Source organism: Triticum dicoccoides, chromosome 4A, assembly GCF_002162155.2.
Source record: "Triticum dicoccoides isolate Atlit2015 ecotype Zavitan chromosome 4A, WEW_v2.0, whole genome shotgun sequence".
Taxonomy (NCBI): Eukaryota; Viridiplantae; Streptophyta; class Magnoliopsida; order Poales; family Poaceae; genus Triticum; species Triticum dicoccoides.
This window is the reverse complement of record NC_041386.1, coordinates 450,989,275-451,002,811: the sequence shown is the minus strand read 5'-3', so window position 1 is coordinate 451,002,811 and position 13,537 is coordinate 450,989,275.

The window sequence follows — 13,537 nt, the reverse complement described above, 5'->3', positions numbered from 1 at the left end:
ACGTGGCCGGGTAAACCGGGCGCCCGTTTGGTGTCACGGAACCCTGTTCACATCGTTTGGGGCTGTGAGCGAAACTCCGGCCGGATCTCCTCATGGATGGAACCCGAATAGGCGATAAACCTGGACTAGAGACTTGAGTGTTTAGGCAGGCCGTGGCCGACACCCACGTTGGGCTTCCGCTTGAAGGTTGCCGAGTACATGTCGTGTAAACGGCGGTAAGTGGTGAGAGCGTGTGTGAAGAAGTACACCCCTGCAGGGTTAATATGATCTATTCGAATAGCCGTGTCCGCGGAAAAGGACTTCTGGGTTGCTTATATCAGTTCATAGACAAGTGAAAGTGGATACTCTAAAATACGCAAGATAAGCGTGAGTGCTATGGATGGCGTTCTCGTAGGGAGACGGGAGCAGTTCCATAGTGGTGTATTGGTTGGTGAATATGTGGACTCGTGTGCGCCACCTCAAAAGAGTTACTCGCAGTCGTAGTTTAGGATAGCCACCGAGTCAAAGCTGGCTTGCTGCAGTTAAACCCCACCATCCCCTTTGTTGATAATGATGCATATGTAGATAGTTCTGATGTAAGTCTTGCTGGGTACATTTGTACTCACGTTTGCCTATTTTATGTTTTTGCAGAGAGACTTCGGTCTCACTAGTAGTTCCACGTGGACTTCGACGTTTAGCTTGTTACCTCAGCTACGATCTTGTGCCTCGGCAGGATTGGTAGATAGTCAGGCTTCTCAGCCTTTTTCATTTATAGATGTCTGTACTCAGACATGTTAAGCTTCCGCATGTGCTTTGACTTGTATGCTCTGATTGTTGGGTCATAAGACCCATGTTTGTAATATCTCGCTCCTCGGAGCCTATTGAATATTTACTTGTGTCGTAGAGTCATGTTGTGATGCCTTGTTGTATTTGCACATATCGAGCATATTGTGTGTATGATTGAAATGCTTGGTATGTGTGGGATCTGACTATCTAGTTGTTTATCCTTAGTAGCCTCTCTTACCGGGAAATGTCTCCTAGTGTTTCCACCGAGCCATGGTAGCTTGCTACTGCTCCGGAACACTTAGGCTGGCCGGCATGTGTCCTTCTTCGTTCCTGTGTCTGTCCCTTCGGGGAAATGTCACGCGATGAATACCGGAGTCCTGTTAGCCTGCTACAGCCCGGTCCACCGGAGTCCTGCTAGCCCAGTGCTACAGCCTGGATTCACTCGCTGATGACCGACACGTTCGATGCTGGGTCATGGATGCCTGTCCCTGTAAGTTTGTGCCACTTTGGGTTTACGACTAGCCATGTCAGCCCGGGCTCCTTATCATATGGATGCTAGCGACACTGTCATATACGTGTGCCAAAAGGCGCAAACGGTCCCGGGCAAAGGTAAGGCGACACCCGTGGGAATACCGTGCGTGAGGTCGCAAAGTGATATGAAGTGTTACATGCTAGATTGATGTGGCATTGAGTCGGGGTCCTGACAGCGTTGGTATCAGAGCTTGACTGCCTGTAGGATTACCAAGCCAAACTGGTCGAAGTTGAGTCTAGAAATTCTTTAGTTATGTAAGGGAATTGATTGTGGGATGGAACGTAAGGCTCTTTTTACTCCTTATACCGTATGCCTTCTGATCTGAGTCATCTTATCTTTCCTGCGGGGATTAAGAACTAGGCTATCTCTTCTTTCTATCAGGATCACGTGTTACTAATCAGTGGACTTATAAGATTGTTGGATTTAAGTCTCAGTTCAGTTCCTACTACTTCCGTATGTTAATTGTTGATCTCGGAACCTTGGTATTGTGCTTTTGAGTGGCTATGCCACCATTTTTGTAGCATGTCTCAAATCTTTTTGAGCAATTATAGCCGTTATGCTGTCCGAGTCTTCCCAGGTTTCTAAATAGTCTGATGCATTCGCAAAATCCTTTCCCTCTGGTTTCGATGTTCCTTTATGCCAGCTCAATCACACTAATTGTTGAGTTAAGGTATTCTATTGCCTTGACATTTATGTTGGAGTTATTATTATGACCCTAGGTGTCTCAGGGGATCATCTAGTGGTCTAGCCATGATTTGTGTCCTAATGTGAAGATTCTGGCCTTTATTATCGAAAGCATCCTGTGATGCCATTTAGTTAGTAGGTATTTTATTCCTGGGTTCTTAAACCCGATATTCACCCTACTTACATCATGTTGATAGTAATTGCTAGTGCCTTTAGGATATTAGTAACCTTTGCGATAGTCCTTGAAGTCCGTGGTATCTTCTTCTTCCAAATACCATGAACTACTTATGTCAGAAGTTCCTCGTTGAACTGAAATATCACAACAGGATTATTCTTGATGAGTTCTCCATTATATATTGTGGCTCTGCCAGTTCTACCTTTCTGCATGGGTTATCCGGAAGAAATATGTTGAACTTCGTTCGACATGCTAATCCATGCATCCACAACTCAGAAAATCATATGTTCTTTTGAGTTGCCCCATCTTAGTTGTTTCTGACCCTCGCCTATCAATTAATAGTCAAGAGTATGCGTGCATTCGTTCGTCGATGCCTATTACCCTTGTGGTCCGCCAAGCCATTCTATTTCAGAATGAATAGGAGAAACAAACTCCAGAATCTCATCCATATCTAGGATTGGGTCAAAGCAGTTGTATTCCGCAGATCAAATGCCAATCCAGCTTTTGGTTCTGTTCTACTTTGGAGTATTACCCCCTTTATGTCAGAATTGTCATGAGAACTGCACCAACTCTCATGAATTTTGACGTAGTGATACTTCTCACCATCATTAGTCATTCCTCGGCCCTCGTGTTGATGCAACCGGAATACCGACAAATGAATTGTGATGTGTGAAATCAATACTCCTAGCAACCTTGTTGCTTAGTAGTTAATGGACAATAATTTCATTCTTAGCGTGTTGGTTTTGAATCATCCTTCTAAGACTGATCGTGCTACCTAGTCCTTATTTCTGGTGCACTCTCCGATCAGTGAGTTAGGATGGTGCTAATCCTTGCTTATTTGATCATATCGTCTTGCCCTGAAAAGTAAGATTGTTCTCGAGCTTAGTAACATACCGGTGGTTCGTGATTTTCCGAAGATCTTCTCGGAAGTATTACCAGGTTGTCACCTGACCGCTGTGTTGAGCTTGTGATCAAGTTGGGTTCTTGTGAACCACCCTTTCTCCAAGAATCTGTGTTAGATATCCCTGAGCTAGTTGGTTAAGCTAGACAACAACTTGGAGAGTTGGAAGATAAAAGCTTGCCTGACTTAGTTCGTTCCAAAGGGATATTCTTGTGTAGGGTGTGCTGAAGAAAGATGATATCTTCATCGATTGGTCCTTGTGATCAGTTGCTGGACCTATTGTCTTATTAATCCTTTGATTTGAGTGTGGGCTATCGTCAAATCAAATCAGTAGCAACGATGCTCGTAATGTTGTCTTATTCGTGGTTGATCCCTCGAGCATACACCATTACATCTTTGGTCTGACCAATACTATCACCGTGTTCACTTAACTATGGAATTCCTTTTAAAAGGAAACCTAGATGAATTGTTGTTGAGCCCATTGACAACATCCTTATCTCCTTCATGATTTTGTTGAACATTAAGCTAGTGTTGGAAACTTTTGAAAGCATTTGTTCATGCTAGCTCATGAAGCATATGTTTGGATGAAGGTAGTGACTTCCTTTAATTCATGTGCATCTGTTGCAAGTTGCCGCCGTGGATTCGAGAAAGTCAATGTTGTTTCCTTTGGAATCATCCCAAATCAGTCATGCACACGTGCGAAGAATTCTGTGGTTTGAAGACTTGCAACCTTCAATCTACATGTACCCCTAGCACACCAAGCCACTGATTGATTTGTTCAAGGAGAAGGAGTTCCTTCATAAGAGATAATCCGGAATTATGTAAGGACTTCGATACCCTCGTTGATGGTTCCCCCTCCTGAACTCGGTAGTGTTTTATTATAAGACTACTTTGTGGTCATGCTTGTCTTGGACAACGTGTTCACATGTTTGTAGCAGAACCAGCTCATGTTTTGGAGTTTGCTATCGTAGTTCATTTCCCGAGAATCTCGCAACGTTATCTCGTCGAATTGTGTTGCAAACTTTCGTTTTTCTTCCTAGACTCGATGAGTCTGGAATATCCTGACACCAACCAGATCTGAATCTCAGGCAGATATGATGGTTTGGAACATTTCCCAAGAACTATAATATCGGTCCCTCGGAAACCGGTAAAGTGGATGTCGTGGTCAACACACCCCACCGAAAGACCTATTATTGCAGTATCTTGATTGAAGAAGTTGGCCACCTCTCCATAAGGATTTCGTAGGGTTTTACTCCCTAGTTGCCCCTATGGATTTCTGTGTTCCGAAGTCCGACCTTTTTACTTGATGTTCTAGATATCAAACCATATCTATGAATGGGTTACACTAGCACATCAAGGAGAACATTAGAAGCGGAGTGCTAAATGTCTCTCGGTCGATCATCCAGATTTTATTTCCTTGGCCCCGCCAAGGGTGAAATCTGAGAAGGTGTTATCTTCCTTTGCATCTGCATCCTCCATCACCATTCATCATGGTAGTAAGTTGTGTTACCGGACCCTTGACACGGATGTTGGTAAAACCTTGATGATTATGGAATTGCTCAAGTTCTTGAGAGCACGCGCAAGTGCTAGGTTTGATCATCGGCATTAACTGTATAGCGCTCTCAGTTTCCTCGGTTATGCTATAACCATTCCAATAGTGGGATAACTCTCTATTGTTGAGCCTCTCCCCAGTTACTAGAATCATTCCCATCATTTGCATTTTGTTCCCAGTTTGCACCGCCAATGTGCCATTCTACCATGGGTCTCTTCCATTTCCGGTGATAAGCAAATTCATCCATTGCGTTGTCTTCAACAAGGTAATCCACATCATCCAAGTCCGAGTATGCCATTCTACTGACCCCCTCCAAACGATCGTTTGAGAATTGCCTTAGGCTGGTATAAAGGTTTTCAATGATCTCTGAATCAAAGGTAATTCTTTTTTCCACTTAAGGAAATAATCTACGAATCACCCTCCTCCAGGATGTTTCGTCGTGGTATCATGGCCACTCAACTCCTCGCTACGTGGACAATCGTTTACCACCTTCTTAAGTGTGGAATTGTTGTCCACCTAGTGAACCTTCGTCATCCGTTTCTTTCCACCCCTCTTGATGTGTATCTCGTGTCTCAACCCGAGAGATGGTCCTATATCTCATTCCGTGAGTTGTTCGATCTTCGAGAAGATCGACCCTTCTAGAGTCTCCTTCTTCCCTCCATGTCATGTTGACAGGATTTCTCAGAGCAAGACTTCAAGACAATGATGGTGATCGAATCAACGTTCCTATGAAGTGCAACCTGGATCGTGAAGATTGTACTAGTTGCGTTCCCCCTTCACCTTACCCTACGCTTGAATCTCGGGACGAGATTTTTGTTTAGTGGGGGTGAGTTGTCACATCCCTGGTCCTGTTATGCACTAGGCTAGATCTCATGTGAGCATCATGTTTTAATTCAAATGAAATTTGAATTGAGGAATTTTCAAAGCCTCAGAAACCTTCTAAAAATGATCAACATTAAAATCTCCTCAAAGAAGTCCAAGAAAATGTTCCTCTTAGTCTCTGAAAATATTGCAAAGAGGTAAAACTCAAAACAATATTTTTGGTATCTCAGAGTTAATTATTTTGGGCCTTTGAATTAAATAAATAGCTATTTGCATTGGATATATATTTGATATATAAATAATATATGTCCAATAATTACTGGAACATTTTATGTGGTTTGGTATATTTTAACTCTAGCCACATAACTATTTTCAGGATTTTATAAAATGGTTTAGTATTTTATTAAACTAAAACAACACAGAACAAAATAGATAAATAAAAATAGAAATAGAAAGAGAGAGAAGGACTACCTGGCGCTCACCTGGTAGCCCACCTGGCCTAGCAGCACGGCCCAGCCCATCTCCACTCCCCCCCCTGTCGCCTTCCTCCTCGCGCCAGTAGGCACAGGCGCGTGGCCGACGCACGCCGGCGCACGCCCCGGCCACCTCCTGCTTGCCGCTCCACCTCGACACCCCGGACGCCTCCATGCGTGCCACGCCACCCCTCTGGAACTCCCTCACTCTCCCGAACTCTTCCCCCCCTCCTCTGCTTCCTCTCTCCCTCACTCGCCCGAACGGACCCGTCGCCACCGACGCCGTTCGCCGCGGCCACAACCACCGCCTCGCCTCCCCGACGCCTCCCAAAGCTCCGCCGGTCCTCCCTCTTCCTCCTCACCAAGACGGAAGGCGCCGGAAGCCCTGGATGGGGCCAGCTTCGCCGTTCCCCTCCTCGGCCACCGCGGATCGCCGCCGTCAAATTCGTCCCCGTCCGGCCTCCCTCAAGCTCGCCGTCCACCTCTACAGGGTCTACGTGAGCTCTCCGTCCGTTTCCCCCTCTCTGTTTCGTCGTTCGCGCGCCGTAGCTAGGTTATCCACCAAGACCGAAACCCCATCGCCGCCGGCCATGGCGCCGCCGTGGCCAGGGCCACCGCAGCCCCCGCCTGAGCACGTCACCGTGCTCGGTGAACCCCCAGGAGCACGTAGCCCTCCTCGTTTACTCCTCTAGTGCGCCGTAGCTTCGCCACCGTTCGCGCCCGAACTCCGGCCACCGTGGAAGTGCTCGCTGCCGTCGTCTCCGGCCACCCCGCGGCCCCTCGTGCAGCCAGCTAGGTGCGGCCGTGTACGGGCTACCTTCTGGTGGCCTTCGCGCGTCCAGCCGCCGCCCGTAGCTCAACCCCGGTGAACTTCCGCCGCGTTTCGGGTCGCCGCCGGCCGAACTCCGGTGGCCAGTGACGTGGCGCTGTCATTAGCCACTAATGACGCACTAACCAACCCCCTAGGCCACTGACTGTGGGCCCCACCCCTGGTCAAACCCCAGTCAGCGCTGGGTTTGACCGGGATTAGGTCCTGTGTCACTGACGTGTGGCCCCCACACGTCAGGTTTGACCCGAGCCAGCCCAGTTGACCCTGCTGACGTCACTGTGACGTGGTGCTGACGCCATAATCATTTCTGGATTTAATATTATTCAGGAAATTCCAGAAAATGCCTAAAACTTCTAAAATTCATAGAAATTCAACCGTAACTCCAAATTAAATAAATTATATATGAAAAATTATCAGAAAAATTCAAGGAATCCATCTGTACCATTTTCATGCATGTTAGAACCACTTATAGCTGCTGTATAGCACAAATCAATTAAATGGCATTTAAATATCCACATATGGAGTTTGAATTTGGATCTTGGATTCAAACCAACTTCATTTAATCTGGTTTTAGTTGCATTAGCACAAAACACAGCATATTGCCATGTCACATTCATGCATCATATTGTGCATTGCATTGATTGTGTTTTTCCTCAGTTGCCGGTGATTGCCCCCTTTCGATAGACGTGATACCGACGATGTGATCGATGACACCGATGAAGAGCTATATTATCTTCAGAAGTGCCAGGCAAGCAAAACCCCCTTGTTCATTCCGATAAAATCCCACTCTCTCGCTCCTGCTCTCTTTTACTGCATTAGGACAACATCGATTCATCTGTTACTTGCTGCGGTAGCTGAACCCCTTTATCCTCTGCATGACCTGTCATTCCACAGTAAATAGATGAAACCCACTAGCATGAGTAGGAGTTGTTTGAGCCCTGTTGTGCCTACTCATTCATGCTTGTTTGTCATGCCTGCTACTGCTTAGAGTTGAGTCGGGTCTGATTCATCGGGGATGAATCAGAGGTGTGTGAACATGTCCTACTGTGTGTGAGCTAAGTGTGTGAACACGATTTGGTAAAGGTAGCGGTGAGAGGCCATGTAGGAGTACATGGTGGGTTGTCTCATTGCAGCCGTCCTCAGGAACTGAGTTCTGTGTTTGTGATCCATGATTCAGCTACTACCACGCATTGGGCCCAAAACCAATGGACCCTCTCGGCTTCTTAATCACCCTTGTCCTCTGTCCAGGAGTTGCAAGTAGTTTCTGGTGTTTGTAGTATGCTGGAGGCCGTGGACAGCGCTGACCGTAGGGGTGGGCTGTGATGCGGTAGGCACGTGGCCGGGTAAACCGGGCGCCCGTTTGGTGTCACGGAACCCTGTTCACATCGTTTGGGGCTGTGAGCGAAACTCCGGCCGGATCTCCTCATGGATGGAACCCGAATAGGCGATAAACCTGGACTAGAGACTCGAGTGTTTAGGCAGGCCGTGGCCGACACCCATGTTGGGCTTCCGCTTGAAGGTTGCCGAGTACATGTCGTGTAAACGGCGGTAAGTGGTGAGAGCGTGTGTGAAGAAGTACACCCCTGCAGGGTTAATATGATCTATTCGAATAGCCGTGTCCGCGGAAAAGGACTTCTGGGTTGCTTATATCAGTTCATAGACAAGTGAAAGTGGATACTCTAAAATACGCAAGATAAGCGTGAGTGCTATGGATGGCGTTCTCGTAGGGAGACGGGAGCGGTTCCATAGTGGTGTATTGGTTGGTGAATATGTGGACTCGTGTGCGCCACCTCAAAAGAGTTACTCGCAGTCGTAGTTTAGGATAGCCACCGAGTCAAAGCTGGCTTGCTGCAGTTAAACCCCACCATCCCCTTTGTTGATAATGATGCATATGTAGATAGTTCTGATGTAAGTCTTGCTGGGTACATTTGTACTCACGTTTGCCTATTTTATGTTTTTGCATAGAGACTTCGGTCTCACTAGTAGTTCCACATGGACTTCGACGTTTAGCTTGTTACCTCAGCTACGATCTTGTGCCTCGGCAGGATTGGTAGATAGTCAGGCTTCTCAGCCTTTTTCATTTATGGATGTCTGTACTCAGACATGTTAAGCTTCCGCATGTGCTTTGACTTGTATGCTCTGATTGTTGGGTCATAAGACCCATGTTTGTAATATCTCGCTCCTCGGAGCCTATTGAATAAATTACTTGAGTCGTAGAGTCATGTTGTGATGCCATGTTGTATTTGCACATATCGAGCATATTGTGTGTATGTTATTGAAATGCTTGGTATGTGTGGGATCTGGCTATCTAGTTGTTTATCCTTAGTAGCCTCTCTTACCGGGAAATGTCTCCTAGTGTTTCCACCGAGCCATGGTAGCTTGCTACTGCTCCGGAACACTTAGGCTGGCCGGCATGTGTCCTTCTTCGTTCCTGTGTCTGTCCCTTCGGGGAAATGTCACGCGATGAATACCGGAGTCCTGTTAGCCTGCTACAGCCCGGTCCACCGGAGTCCTGCTAGCCCAGTGCTACAGCCTGGATTCACTCGCTGATGACCGACACGTTCGATGCTGGGTCATGGATGCCTGTCCCTGTAAGTTTGTGCCACTTTGGGTTTACGACTAGCCATGTCAGCCCGGGCTCCTTATCATATGGATGCTAGCGACACTGTCATATACGTGTGCCAAAAGGCGCAAACGGTCCCGGGCAAAGGTAAGGCGACACCCGTGGGAATACCGTGCATGAGGTCGCAAAGTGATATGAAGTGTTACATGCTAGATCGATGTGGCATTGAGTCGGGGTCCTGACAGGCTATCCATTTTCAGCAAGAAAAAAACACAACTGGGCTCATGATGTGGTAAACATAAATAAAACCCTGGCTAGACGGGCCACAGCCCCCGCACAGCCCCGTTGTTACCCTGATCCGTCGCTAAAACTAGTATAAATAACAACTGCTTGTTCCTAAAAAAATTACGCGACTTGTTGGGTCCCTGGTGTCAGTCGCTCGTAGTGTAATTCTCTCATTTATTGACTACGTTGACAATGGCGTGAGCCCCAGATGTCCAACCATTAGGAGGAACCATATTTTTGGGCTTGTACTATAGAGGCACTTGCTTGCGTACTGCCATGACGCTGGTGGGTCCCTACTGTCATCCTCTCCACATACAGTCATCTCCTTGTTCCTCTCGGTTGTTGACGACGTTGACAACGCAAGAGGGCGACGCACCGCACACGGCGAGCGGACCAAGGCCGCAAGGCGAAGGACGACGGCGAGGCCTTGGACGGAATGAACAGGAGCCGTTGAAGATGCGTCGATCCAGTCGCAGGCGGAGGGGAGTACGAGGGTTGACTGGTTCGGGCAGGGGTGCGTGTTGGGGCTGGCGTCGCCGGAGAATAACAGGACATGTGGGGGAATAGAGGGAGGGACTGGCCAACGTTGGAGGGTACATACGGTAGGGCGGCGGAGGCGCAGCCAGCCATGGGAGGCGGGAGCAGGCGGAGCCGACGGGGTGGTTTGGTTTGGGCGATTGGAGGAAGAAGAAGACAAGAGATAGAAGATACACGACAGATGTTGGATGTCAATCCAACGGCTGGTAGGCAGAATCGTTTGTTGACTGGCTAGTAAGTCGACACCACCTTGGATAGGCTATTTCCTCGCGGGTCCCAAATGTCAGAATCCAAATCTATCACGGTCATGCAGCCTTTCCTATGAAAATTTACAGCCCATTTGATGTGCTAGTTCGAAATAAGTTTGTGGGTGCTGGTGGGGGCTAATCACTTGGCTTCTGTAATGCACAGTGGGCTCAAGCAGCCAGGAGAGTGATGTTATTTCCCTTGGTTTGGATTTGTTACAACATTTCACTATAAATTAAACGAATGGCAAGCCATTTGCCTTGTTTCAAAGTAAATATGACAGTCACAGCCGAGTTGAAAAGGGCAGGAACATCTAACTCCAGCTTACAAACTGTACAAAAGCACAAGGGTTAATTGTCCATCAGGTTTACAAAAAAACCAGATTGAAAAGGGCAACAACATCTAACTCCAGCACTGTTTTTGGCAGTCACGGTCAAATGGATTGGTCAGGTCCATAGAATGAACATCCCGGGTCATAAAATTTACTGGATTATGACCACAATATGTTGTAAATAGAAGCCTGGCACGTTCAGAAGCTCTTTTGCCCACCTGAAACTCCTTTTTTTTGCTCTTCGACATACCCATCCGTCAAAACCATGCTGCTGATAAACTTAAGCCTGATGGACAATAGTAACCTCGCATTCAGCAGGAAGAATGTGACAAATCTTGTGTTTGCACGGTTGGCTACATATCGTTCTAGCATTAATGTCTTCAATCGAATCTCATGAGAAGTGAGAAAATACCGATGCTTACGAATCCACCGATTGGTTATACCTTTCTTACCCTGTCCTGTTGCCTAAATAGACATGAAGATTGAAAATAGTTAAGGTCTAAAAGAAGAGTGTCGAAAGAGCGACAGCTGAACGGTTAATTCTAGTACACTATATGCGGGCTTCCAATGTGCGTGAAATTATCACCTTTATATACAACTTCTCCAGACATGGAAAGCATTGCAGCAAGCCAATAATCTTGTTCAGATTAAAACTATTCATTTGGATATATAAGATCTTGACAAAATCCAGCACCATTGATAGGCCATCCATGGAGAAACTCTTCATTGAGCATAGAACATAATATTAGTACAAAATGTGTACTCCAAGATTATATATAAATTATGCGCAGAAATTTAAAATGTAGCTTATGGTTACAAGTGTAGATGATAGTATAAAGTACCTGAAGAACTGTGGAGCCAAACACCATATTGAAATGAGCACAGAGATCATGTATTACACCCAAGGTCTCCAGTTTAGGCGTGGAGAGGACGGTTATTTGCAACGGTGAATAACTAGAATCAAGGATCAACCTTTGAAGTGAAGGGGCATCTTGGATGATGAGCTGCCTTCCATCAAAAGAAATTCCAAGTCTTACAAGGTTAGGCGACTTTATTTGGAGACAACCGATTCTAACTGTGAAAACAAGCACCGAACACTCCAGCGCAGGGCAACTGGAGTGGATGATGTTGTGCAATGAGGCCTCCGATATACGAACCCGCACAAGTGAAAGTTTCTTGAGAAATGGGAGTAGAAGGTTTAGTACCGGATTGTCTGGTAGGTAGAACTGCGCAAAGGTGGCGGTGTGGAGAGAGGACGAAAACCTCGAGATGGACATTGGTGCTGAGGGCACAAGTTCACGGTGTTCGGTATGTGGTATGTGATTTCCAGGGGAATAGTAGAACTCAAGCAGCTGTAGTTCTGTGAATTCAGGGGATTCCAGCCAGGCGTCCACCGTGCAGGGCATGGTATGCTTGCTCAGGTAGCATGACGGGTTGCAGAGGCTTTGAATGGAGCCCTAGTGGGAGGAGATGATGGCTCTGGGGATTTCGAAATCATTGAAGAGAGATAGCTGACGACAGTCGAGATTAAGGGGAACGGCGCGCCATAGAGGGCGACACCGAATTGAGAGGACTTGGGTGCGGCAGCAATCCTTGGTGGGGAGAAGTGAGATGGTCTCCCCAAGGATGGCATCCGGGAGATCGCTGATGCGGTCCACCCGAGATTCTACGGGTTCCTAGGATCCGGTGGGGGCGGGGTCGCCGCTTCTCCCCGCGCTGCCAGGTGCGGGATCTATAACAGGCGTCGCCGCTGGTGGGAGCCTTATCTTCTTGGCGCTAGGGTCAGCCGACTCCATTTTCCTCGAGGGCGTCGCGTCGCGCTCACGGATTTGAGCAGAGTAACGAATGACGAGCCTAGTTGTAGTGTGAGCGAAGAAGAAGGGGAGCTGGGGTTTTTTGTAGGAGTGAGGAAGAAGGGGAGCTAGGGTTTTCTGTAGGAGTGAGGTGAGGAATTTGGGGGTACGAGTGGAGCAAGCTGACATGAGGTGGGTGGGAGCGAGGAGGAAGAAGAGCACCCAGGTTTTTTGGGGGGGGGGGAGGCGGTGTGCTGGGTGTGGGTAGCGCATCTCATTCAGTAAATATATGGGCTTTTGAATTGATTTTACTATTTACTAGTGTGGATGGGCTGTTTTGTCTTGGGACCCGAGAAACAATTACTACTAGTACAGTGTAGACACTCTACAGCTACCCAGAAAAACAATTACTACTAGTATAGTGGAGACACTCTACCGCTTCTGGCTCCTCCTAGGTCATTGAAACGTCTCCCTCTACTGAATGCCTCTATACTTTTGTTCACCGACATGCGGGCCATGCAGCGCGCGGGCCCAAATGCCATCCACAAAATTAGAAGGCAGTATGCAGGCGGAGAGTCGCCCCGGTCGTAGCGCGGTAGTAATGAGCCGTCGTATCACAAAACCCCACCTCCCCGCAGTCTAAGTTTGACGGACGAAGCAACCATCATTTCACTCTTCGCTGAATCCCCTTCTCCCTCACCGTCTTCAAGAAAGGCAACATTTGCATCTCCCACTGTTCTTCTCTCCGAACAAAGGGAAGATAAGCGGATCTGTAATGTTGGTATATTTTCGTTCAGAGGAAAAAAAAAGAACTTTTGCAAAGCAGTAACCGATCCTCACTCTCTTTTTTGTTTCATTGTCATTGCGATTGTGTTTTCCTTTCAGTGGTCTCCTAGTATTCGTTAGTTTCATGATGGACCAATGAGAACCAAGCAAAGATCTGCCGATATTGGAGCAGACGCGGGAGGCTGATCCCCACGAGACAGAGAGCTCCAAGAAGATGGAGGCAACCACCGAGCGACCCCAGATATTGAGATGGTCAATACCCC